The sequence below is a fragment of the Stenella coeruleoalba genome, assembly GCF_951394435.1.
Source record: "Stenella coeruleoalba genome assembly, chromosome: 9".
Classification (NCBI taxonomy): domain Eukaryota; kingdom Metazoa; phylum Chordata; class Mammalia; order Artiodactyla; family Delphinidae; genus Stenella; species Stenella coeruleoalba.
Window position 1 is genome coordinate 34,643,305 of NC_137155.1, and position 12,190 is coordinate 34,655,494.

Genomic DNA, 12,190 nt, shown 5'->3' on the forward strand with positions numbered 1-12,190 from the left:
GGTCAAGCATGGCCGAGTGATTGGAGCCTGCATTAATGCATTTAAAAATACCCCAGCAAACCCAGCTGTCCAGCCTCTATCTTTCAAACCATAATTCTCTATTGCAGGGCCTTAAAAGCAATTAACTCTTTCCTCCCTCCAAGCTTGCTTTTACACACTGTTTCCATACTGGCGATTCGCTTCCAAAGAAAGGAAGGGGAAAAAAAAAATTAAGAATCATAGTTCTAAGAGGGCAAATGCACATACATTTCATTTCATTTTATTTTTGTAGTATGTGTTTTTGGAAGAGAGAGGAGAGAAGTGCAGAGCTCTGTATTGGTTCTAAAATAATACTGGAAGCTTTTGCTCATAATGTGGTTTCTGCCTCACCCACGCTCAGCAATCCTGGTGTTCTATTTTTGTTGCCTGTTTCTCTGGCTACACTGCAGTTGGCTGTAGCACTAGAAGCTTTTCTGCCTTCTAGTTTTAAGACTGACAGGAGATTTAGTAGAGGTAGTTTCAGAAAACAAGCACACCCCAGAATAAAATGTTTATGAAGGACTAGCTTGATTTTTTACTTGCTATTTTTGTAAGGCAATTGTCCTGTTTCACAAATCCTAATGTAATCTTAGTACCACCTATCAATTTTATTGCATTCAGTTTCTATTATATCTAATATATATATATATATATATATATATGCACACAGCTTAGACCTAAAAACGTTCCCTCTATTTCAGCCTCTCAGACTAAATTCAATTCACCTGCAAAAGTAAATGTTGGTACTTAATTATGGATGGTGCAGAGTTACAGATTATATGCACCTGTGGATCAATAAATAAATATGGTCAGTCCCCAACTACGAATGTTCTGCATTCATTTCTACATTGATTGCCTGAAACACAGACCTCACTTTTCTATAGAAATAGCATTTATAATAGTTGATAGATTCCCAGACCAACACACATTGTGGAATTCACCTATACATGAGCTATATAGTATTTAGTACTAAAAATTCTATGGTCTCTGGTGTACAGTTAACATCATTTCTATCTGACAAATAAATTCTGCATCACAAATTGGGTTGCTAGCATCTAGCCACTCCCAAGAGCAAACCCCAAAATGAAAAATCCACTGGTCATGGGAGCTCTTCTCCTTTTTCTAAACTAGCTCAGCAAGAAAAAATAAAACTCCTAAAGCATTAGTAGCAACAGAAAAGGAAGGGGAAACAGCAGAGCATTTCAAGGTTCCCAGGATGACCTGGCGAAGGAGGGATCTTGGTCAAGCAGAGTGTGGGGCAGAAGAAAGAGAACACGGAGACAGATTTTTGGTGAAAAGGAGGAAGCATGTTAAGTCATTAGGCAGATAACTCACTGCTGAAGAGAAGGGCACTGAATTTTCCTACTTTTATAGATTAACTCCTACTTACTGTGCAATTATATTTGAACAGATAAATTATAAGAATTTTTATAAAAAAGTTATTCCAAATTACATTTGACTTAAGCTAAACATGAAAATCTTATGTTCCTGTCAATGGGAAAAACTGTTTAATTCCATCTGCTTTTGCAAGTAAACTTTCACTCAATTAAGAAACTGGTGTATAAAATTACAGGGATGGAAATACTGTGGACCTGGCAATTTATCTCAGAGATTATGTAAGCAACCACAGCATTTTAGACCTGGGAGGAAATTTAGACATTGTCTATAATGATGTCCAAACTCTCTGTCCCCCAGGATGCCAAGGTACCTGGGAGTTGACTCGGTGTTCTCCAGAAGACGTTCTTCCCTGAACCAGGGCAGCTTCATTTTCATCTGTTTACATTTGCGTATGTAAGATTTGTTTTGAATAATGACTTCTTATATTAAGAAAAAATTATGGTGTATGGCGACAGATGGTAACTAGACTTATCATCGCTATCATTTCGTAATGTATAGAAATATCCAATCATTATGTTGTGCACGAGGAACTCACAGTGTTGTAGGTCAATCATATTTCCAAGTCAAATAAACTCATAAAGGAAAAAAAGAGATCAGATTTGTGATAACCAGAGGTGAGGGGTAGGGGGATGGGAATTGGATGAAGGTGGTTAAAAAGTATAAAGTTCCAGTTGTACTAGGAATTTGTAATGTACAACATAATAGTTATTATTATATAAAACATAATTAATATATGATTAATATAATTAACACTGCTATGTGTTATATGAAAGTTGTTAACAGAGTATATCCCAAGAGTTCTCATCACAAGAAAAAATTTTTTTCCTTTTCAATTTATCTTGTACCTATATTAGATGATATATTAGATGAATGCTCACTAAACTTATTGTGGTAGTCACTGATGATGTATGTAAGTCAAATCATTATGCCCTACACCTTAAACATACAGTGCTGTATGTCAACTATATCTCAGTAAAGCTGAGAAAGGAAAGGAAGGAAAAAAATAACTGAAATCCACTCACCTAGTACAAATGATCTCCCTATTTTACACATGAAGAAAGTAAAGAGACTTTTTAGAGGGTTATGAAAGATGCAAAAGCACTCATTAATGGAGTTATGACTGAAGAGACTTGCTTAGTTTCGAACAGGTACTCTAGCTAAGTAGGTCTAGCATTCATGTTTTCTAGTCCACCATCTTGTCCCTTACAATGCAAATAATTATCGGAGATATTGAGAATAAATTTTAATATTATCTACTTGTGAAAAATAGAATCACTCTTAATTGTCTCAGAGTGGTTTTAAACAGAATATGTAAAACTAGTGATAAACATAAGAGGGACAGCAAAAATCCTAGTACAGATCTTCCTTAACTTAAGATGGGGTTGCTTCCCGATAAACCTCTAAATGAAAAACATCATTAAGTCAAAATGCATTTAATATACCTAACATCATAGCTACCAAACATCATAGCTAATCCTAGCCTACTGTAAACATGCTCAGAACACTTACAGAAGCCTACAGGAGGACTAAAGCATCTAACACAAAGCATATTTTATAATAAAGTATTGAATATCTCATGTAATTGAATGCTGTGCTGAAAGTGAAAGACAGAATGGTTTTAAGTGTATCAGTTATCTACCCAGTGATCACCGTGGCAGACTAGGAGCTGTGGCTCACTACTGCTGCCCAGCATCTTCATAGAATATCGAAATTTCAACTGTAGTTTCTCCTGAATGCATACTGTTTTCGCACCACAGTGAAGCTGAAAAATCGTAAATGGAACTGAAACTCTGGGTAATGATTAGCCAAATCCATTTCACCTGCCTGGACTAATCAAGGTGTTTTAAGATTTGCATGTCCTCCAAGAGCAGGTGGTCTACACAATAAGATGTTTGCCTGAGTAGTTTTCCAGGAACTTGGAGTCAGCTGCATGTGGTTTGAGCTGAGGTGGTTAAGACTGGGTAAGACCACGGACTCTTCACATGGGCATGCCGAGGGCCCGTGAGGTGACCTTTTGAACTTGCAGAGGCCTGTAGCTTTGTTATCCCAGCACCTAAAGACAATTCCCGCACCTTTTTCCAATCACCTTTCCCATGCTCCCCACGCTCCCGAGGCTCCCCATGCCTCAGACCACCCTGCTTCTTTATTCTTTATCCCATCAATACCCCTAGCCCTTGGCCTTTGAGATTTGTTTTCCTGTCTCCTCGCTGGGCTGCCTTTCGAATAAGCCCTCTCTTAGCTGCAAATCTCCCGTGTTTCAGCGTTCTGGCTTGCTGTGAGTCGGGCAGGACGAACTTGGTTCGGTAACTGAACCATTGACATTGGGGACCATCTGCGTTGACGTAATATACATCTCTTGTCGTTTTACATTTAAATTATGCCCTCAATCTACAAAAAATAGTCTCAAAGCTTTTATAATCATAAGAAATAAAATAAAATAAAACTCAAAAGAGTTCGTAATCCTCCATTCTCAGAGGTACCAGGAGAGGGCAATCCACATAGAACAGTATAAATAATGGGTCTTCTTCATTTTGACCAAGTTATTTAATTTGAGGTTTATTCATATTTCATCCCTGCATTCTTTCAGCATTTTTTGCCATTAGCAGTCTTGTCTTTCAACTCTTGATAATGAAAACTTAGAGTGAAAAGACATTGGACACTTATCATAAAATAGACACCACTTGTTTCTGGGAGGAAAAGATAGCGTTATTAAAACCTACCACCAAGTATATTGATTACGTCTATTATCCAAGAACTTAAATATTAAGAATGTTGCGGTAATGCTTCTCATATCATCTCAACAATGTTGGTAAAGAAATGTGACTAAGTTTCTTTCTAGGTATTTATAAAACCAATTTACTGACAAGGAAAAAAGATAATAAATTTTATATTATAAGAACAGTAAGAAGCTAATACAAATGTCAGCCTAGAATAGCTGGGCAGTTTTTGAAATTGTAATATAATAAATTTTAATTCAATTTAATAAACATTTTGGAAATTGATCTAATTATATTTTACATTTATTTAAATAATAAGTGAAAAAGAATAGGGCAAAAAACCAGGTTCCCAATTTAATAAAAAATGGGAATGGGCATCGAATCCTAATGCAAAATGTCATTCAAGAATAATTATGATAATTCCAATTCTTTTTATGGGTATATAGGCAAAACAAAAAAAATTAAACATTTAAATTCAATTTTAATTAAAAATTTAAATTATGGATTAAAAAAATCTACATGTCATCAAAATATTTCCACAAATAACATGACTGAAGACTCCACTGGAAAAAAGCAAAGGAGGTAGTAGAACCTAATTTATTCTACCACAATAATACATCCACTGTTCATCTGTAATCAAGCACAGACTTTTCATGCAGTACCAAAACTTATGGTTCTAGAATCCAGGTGCAGTAAGATTTAAAATTGGTTTGCCTGAAGTACTGAATTGTGCTTTACAAGAAAGCTACAAATTACTCACCAAGAGCTGTAAGTCCTCTGCTCACTCTTTCTCACTCATGTTGCTGTTGCTCCCATCCTCACATTTCTCAAAGTACTGTCACATCAGTAAAGTTATACACACTTGCCTGCAGGCAACTGACTTGATTCCTAGACCCCCGAGGAACAGGAAGGAGAGGGAAAGTATAATGTACTAATTTTTACTCTGAACTAAGTAGCTTATTTTTCTGAATTTTCTGTCTCTTATTAAATAGTGGACACTAAGTTTACGAGTGATTCCTCTGTACTATAACAACCTAATTGGCTACCAAATGATCTTCAGAAAAGGAAATCTTGCCTGGACCCAAAGGGTCTGCGAAAACACATCAGCAGTGGAATTCCAGGAGACTGTTCCATAAGAGAACAAAACAACAACTTCAACAAACCTCTAGAATTATTTGCCTTGCTTTGATTGAAAATGATTTCTTCTCTAACTCTTCCCTTCAAAGTGGATATGCTGATCCATGATTTATTCTATTTTTAGCAGATTAAGAGCATCAGGATCATCAGGGAACTTGTTAGAAATGCAATTTATTGGGCCAGAACTACTAAATGAAAATCTCTGGTGGGAATCTGAATTTTACAGGCCCTCTCAGTGATTCTGATAAACAGTAAAGTTTGAGAACCAGTAGATAAGACCATTCTTTCCAAAGCAATGATTAGATGGCTAAAGGTATAAATAAATTATCTATTTTGGGTCCAATTTCAAATTAAACATTATTATTACAGAATACTTTTTCAAAATGAAAATAATTAAACTTGCTAATAGACTGAAGAAGACCACTTAATATTCAAGGTATGAAAAGACCATTTTCTCTTTTTAACAGCATCTACTTTGAAATACTGGTTTGTATTTCAAATTGTATAAGCTTGGCTAACCTATGCTATGTTTACCAAACTCTGTATGTACAAGGTGTTTATAACACCACAAACTATTAGTACAAATCTTAGTTTCAAGACAAAAACACTATTTTGGTCTATAGGGCTATGAAAATAAAAATTCTGGGAGAATTCCAATTAAGTAAAATTAGCATTCTAACTTTGCTATTTGGTATGCCTCAAATTTTAAATTTTATATTATACTACAAAGTGTGTTTCATTATTATGTAGCTGTACCTTTAATATTTATCATTTTGGAAATAAATGGGATTCTGATCACCTAAAATTAATAGTCATAGTTAGCATCTGGATGGATACTACATTTCAGAGCTGTAATAAGACTAATTTCCACATGCTAATAAAAGTATAGCAGACATCAGAAAATAAACCCAGAAACATCATTTCTTGCCACAAAGATCGACTGGTATTTACCATACCAAACTATTACCTATCACCAAGTTAAATCAAGAGAATGCTGGGATGCTTGCTTCCGAAAATAGCAACATTTTCTTTTAATGTTGCAATTAAATTCTGACTTCAAAATTCGATCTAGTTGGGTGCCAACTACCAAATTTTAGAAATAGCAAGCACCCAAAATATACTGTACTTATTTTTTGACTGATCAAAACTGTTTATAGCAATGGCATATAATTAAAGTACAAACATTTGCAATTGGCTCTATCACTAAGTTCATCAGACATCCCATGGATATGGAATCTTTCCTATTTCAGGACCCTTAAATCAGAGCCAAGAACAAAGAACCATGGCCTCCAAGGCCATTCAGGTTCTGACCACAACATGACTTAGTAACTTGATCCTTTACTTTCTTTTTCAAAATTCATGAACATACAATTTCTTGGTATTACCCACACAGATCCTTCATTCTTCCATGCCTTTGCACATGCTGTTCTTGTAATCCAGAATGCTTTTCCACTCTTTCCCATCTGGGAAACTCCTTTTCATTTTTTTTTTTTTTTTAAATGACCACAGTTAAAGATTTGATGAAAGTTCACAATAATGCAATTGACAAGGAAATTTAGTTATTTCTGAGATATACACTTTAAAGTAATAACTAGAATTATGACTTATAACATTATACCAGAACATATGAGATTTTTAGAAATTTCATGAAATGTCTGAAACATTTATATTAACATATTTCCATACAAATAACCCAAAGAAAGTTTAGTAGTTTTGTTTGTTTGTTTTTTTATACTGCAGGTTCTTATTAGGCATCAATTTTATACACATCAGTGTATACATGTCAATCCCAATCGCCCAGTTCAGCACATCCCCACCTCACAGCGGTTTTCCCCCTTGGTGTCCATACGTGTGTTCTCTACATCTGTGTCTCAACTTCGGCCCTGCAAATCGGTTCATCTGTACCACTTTTCTAGGTTCCACATACATGCGTTAATATACGATATTTGTTTTTCTCTTTCTGACTTATTCACTCTGTATGACAGCCTCTACATCCGTCCACGTCTCAACAAATGACTCAATTTCGTTCCTTTTTATGGCTGAGTAATATTCCATTGTATATATGTACCAAAACTTCTTTGTCCATTCGTCTGTCGATGGGCAGTTACGTGGCTTCCATGACCTGCCTATTGTAAATAGTGCGGCAATGAACATTGGGGTGGATGTGTCTTTTTGAATTATGGTTTTCTCTGGGTATACGCCCAGTAGTAGGATTGCTGGATCATATGGTAATTCTATTTTTAGTTTTTTAAGGGACTTCCATATTGTTCTCCATAGTGGCTGAATCAATTTACATTCCCACCAACAATACAAGAAGGTATCCTTTTCTCCGCACCCTCTCCAGCATTTGTTGTTTGTAGATTTTCTGATGATACCCATTCTAACTGGTGTGAGGTGATACCTCATTGTAGCTTTGATTTGCATTTCTCTAATAATTAGTGATGTTGAGGAGCTTTTCATGTGCTTCTTGGCCATCTGTATGTTTTCTTTGGAGAAATGTCTATTTAGGTCTTCTGCCCATTTTTCAATTGGCTTCTTTGTTTCTTTAATATTGAGCTGCATGAGCCATTTATATATTTGGAGATTAATCCTTTGTCCATTGATTCGTCTGCAAATATTTTCTGCCATTCTGAGCGTTGTCTTTTCGTCTTGTTTATGGTTTCCTTTGCTGTGTAAAAGCTTTGAAGTTTCATTAGGTCCCAGTTGTTTATTTTTGTTTTTATTTCTATTACTCTAGGAGATAGATCTAAAAAGATCTTGCTGTGATTTATGTCAAAGAGTGTTCTTCCTATGTTTTCCTCTAAGAGTTTTATAGTGTCCGGCCTTACATTTAGGTCTCTAATCCATTTTCAGTTTATTTTTGTGTATGGTGTTACGGAGTGTTCTAATTTCATTCTTTTACATGGAGCTGTCCAGTTTTCCCAGAACCACTTATTGAAGAGACTGTCTTTTCTCCATTGTATATCTTTGCCTCCTTTGTCATAGATTAGTTGACCATAGGTACGTGGGTTTATCTCTGGGCTTTCTATCTTGTTCCATTGATCTATGTTTCTGTTTTTGTGCCAGTACCATATTGTCTTGTTTACTGTAGCTCTGTAGTATAGTCTGAAATCAAGGCACCTGATTCCTCCAGCTCCGTTTTTTTCCCTCAAGACTGCTTTGGATATTCAGGGTCTTTTGTGTCTCCATAAAAATTTTAAGGTGATTTGTTTTAGATCCGTAAAAAATGCCATTGGTAATTTGATATGGATTGCATTGAATCTGTAGATTGCTTTGGGTAGTATAGTCATTTTCACAATGTTGATTCTTCCAATCCAAGAACATGGTATATCTCTCCATCTGTTGGTATCGTCTTTAATTTCTTTCATCAGTGTCTTATAGTTTTCTGTATACAGGTCTATTGTCTCCCTAGGTAGGTTTATTCTTAGGTATATTATTCGTTGTGTTACAATGGTAAATGGGAGTGTTTCCTTAATTTCTCTTTCAGATTTTTCATCATTAGTGTATAGGAATGCAAGAGATTTCTGTGCATTAATTTTGTATCCTGCAACTCTATCAAATTCACTGATTAGCTCTAGTAGTTTTCTGGTGGCATCGTTAGGATTCTCTATGTATAGTATCATGTCATCTGCAAACAGTGACTTTTACTTCTTCTTTTCCAATTTGGATTCCTTTTATTTCTTCTTGTTCTCTGATTGCTATGGCTAGGGCTTACAAAACTATGTTGAATAATAGTGGTGAGAGTGGATATCCTTGTCTTGTTCCTGATCTTACAGGAAATGCTTTCAGTTTTTCCACCATTGAGAATGATGTTTGCTGTGGGTTTGTCGTATATGGCCTTTATTATGTTGAGGTAGGTTCCCTCTTTGCCCACTTTCTGGAGAGTTTTTATCATAAATGGGTGTTGAATTTTGTCAAAAGCTTTTTCTGCATCTACTGAGATGATCATATGGTTTTTATTCTTCAATTTGTTAATATGGTGTATCACATTGATTGATTTGCATATATTGAAGAATGCTTATATTGAAGAATCCTTGTATCCCTGAGATAAATCCCACTTGATTGTGGTGTATGATCCTTTTAATGTGTTGTTGGATTCTGTTTGCTAGTATCTTTTTTTTTTTGCGGTACGCGGGCCTCTCACTGTTATGGCCTCTCCTGTTGCGGAGCACAGGCTCTGGACGCACAGGCTCAGCAGCCATGGCTCACGGGCCCAGCCACTCTGCGGCATGCGGGATCTTCCCGGACTGGGGCACAAACCCATGTCCCCTGCATTGGCAGGCGGACTCCCAACCACTGCGTCACCAGGGAAGCCCCCTGTTTGCTAGTATTTTGTTGAGGATTTTTGCATCTATATTCATCAGTGCTATTGGTCTACAATTTTCTGTTTTTGTAGTATCTTTGTCTGGTTTTGGTATCAGGTTGATGGTGGCCTCATAGAATGAGTTTGGGAGTGTTCCTTCCTCTGCAGTTTTTTGGAAGAGTTTGAGAAGGATGGGTGTTAGCTCTTCTCTAAATGTTTGATAGAATTCATCTGTGAAGCCATCTGGTCCTGGACTTTTGTTTGCTGGAAGATTTTTAATCACAGTTTCAATTTCATTACTTGTGATTGATCTGTTCATATTTTCTGTTTCTTCCTGGTTCAGTCCTGGAAGTTTACACCTTTCTAGGAATTTGTCCATTTCTTCCAGGTTGTCCATTTTATTGGCATAGAGTTGCTTGTAGTAGTCTCTTAGGATGCTTTGTATTTTTGCGGTGTCTGTTGTAACTTCTCCTTTTCCATTTCTAATTTTATTGATTTGAGTCCTCTCCCTCTTTTTCTTGATGAGTCTGGCTAATGGTTTATCAATTTTATCTTCTGAAAGAACCAGCTTTTAGTTTTATTGATCTTTGCTATTGTTTTCTTTGTTTCTATTTCATTCATTTCTGCTTTGATCTCTATGATTTCTTTCCTTCTACTAACTTTGCGTTTTGTTTGTTCTTCATTCTCTAGTTCCTTTAGGTGTAAGGTTATATTGTTTACTTGAGATTTTTCTTGTTTTTTCAGGTAGACTTGTATAGCTATAAACTTCCCTCTTAGAACTGCTTTTGCTGCATCCCATAGGTTTTGGGTCATCGTGTTTTCATTGTCATTTGTCTCTAGGTATTTTTTGGTTTCCTCTTTGATTTCTTCAGTGATCTCTTGTTTATTTAGTAAAGTACAGTTTAGCCACCATGTGTTTGTGTTTTTTACGTTTTTTTCCCCTGTAATTGATTTCTAATCTCATAGCATTGTGGTCAGAAAAGATGCTTGATATGATTTCAATTTTCTTAAATTTACTGAGGCTTGACTTGTGACCCAAGATGTGATCTATCCTGGAGAATGCTCCATGCGTACTTGAGAAGAAAGTGTAATCTGCTGTTTTTGGATGGAATGTCCTATAAATATCAATTAAATCTATCTGGTCTATTGTGTCATTGAAAGCTTCTGTTTCTTTATTAATTTTCTTTTTGGATGATCTGTCCATTGGTGTAAGTGAGGTGTTAAAGTCCCACACTATTCTTGTGTTACTGTTGATTTCCTCTTTTATAGCTGTTAGCAGTTGCCTTATGTATTGAGGTGCTCCTATGTTGGGTGCATATGCATTTATAATTGTTATATCTTGTTATTGGATTGATCCCTTGATCATTATTTAGTGTCCTTCCTTGTCTCTTATAACATTCTTTATTTTAAAGTCTATTTTATCTGATATGAATATAGTTACTCTGGGTTTCTTTTGATTTCCATTTGCATGGAATATCTTTTTCCATCCCCTCACTTTCAGTCTGTATGTGTCCCTAGGTCTGAAGTGGGTCTCCTGTAGACAGCATATATATGGGTCTTGTTTTTGTATCCATTCAGCAAGCCTGTGTCTTTTGAGTGGAGCATTTAATCCATTCACGTTTAAGGTAATTATTGATATGTATGTTGCTATGACCATTTTCTTAATTGTTTTGGGTTTGTTTTTGTAGGTCCTTTTCTTTTCTTGTGTTTCCCACTTAAAGAAGTTCCTTGAGCAATTGTTGTAGAGCTGGTTTGGTGGTGCTGAATTCTCTTAGCTTTTGCTTCTCTCTAAAGCTTTTGATTTCTCCATCTAATCTGAATGAGATCCTTGCTGGGTAGAGTAATCATGGTTGTAGGTTCTTCCCTTTCATCACTTTAAGTCTGTCATGCCACTCCCTTCTGGCTTGTAGAGTTTCTGCTGAGAAATCAGCTGTTAACCTTATGGGAGTTCCCTTGTATGTTATTTGTTGTTTTTCCCTTGCTGCTTTCAATAATTTTTCTTTGTCTTTAATTTTTGCCAATTTGATTACCATGTGTCTCAACATGTTTCTTCTTGGGTTTATCCTGTATGGGACTCTCTGCGCTTCCTGGACTTGGATGGCTATTTCCTTTCCCATGTTAGGGAAGTTTTCGACTATAATCTCTTCAAATATTTTCTCGGGTCCTTTCTCTCTCTCTTCTCCTTCTGGGACCCCTATAATGCGAATGTTGTTGTGTTTAATGTTGTCCCAGAGGTCTCTTAGGCTGTCTTCATTTCTTTTCATTCTTTTTTCTTTAGTCTGTTCCGCAGCAGTGAATTCCACCATTCTGTCTTCCAGGTCACTTATCCATTCTTCTGCCTCAGTTATTCTGCTGTTGATTCCTTCTAGTGTAGTTTTCATTTCAGTTATTGTATTGTTCATCTCTGTTTGTTTGTTCTTTAATTCTTCTAGGTCTTTGTTAAACATTTCTTGCATCTTCTCGATCTTTGCCTCCATTGTTTTTCCACAGTCCTGGATCATCTTCACTATCATTTTTCTGAATTCTTTTTCTGGAAGGTTGCCTCTCTCCACTTCATTTAGTTGCTTTGCTGGTGTTTTATCTTGTTCCTTCATCTGGTATATAGCCCTCTGCCTTT

At 36.0% G+C, this 12,190-nt stretch overlaps 1 protein-coding gene across 7 annotated transcripts in view; it reads right to left on the reverse strand.

Annotated features, from left to right (window-relative positions):
- HDAC9 (histone deacetylase 9) overlaps positions 1-12,190 on the reverse strand; it is a 1,064,374-nt gene that overhangs the window by 575,437 nt on the left and 476,747 nt on the right. The window contains exon 1 of one of the 7 annotated variants that reach the window (XM_079931738.1): positions 4,894-5,419. The exons of the other annotated variants lie outside the window; for them this stretch is intronic. The gene's annotated coding sequence lies outside the window, so the exon portion shown is untranslated. Of the gene's footprint in view, positions 1-4,893; positions 5,420-12,190 lie in introns of those variants that run through there. 7 annotated transcript variants of the gene reach the window in all.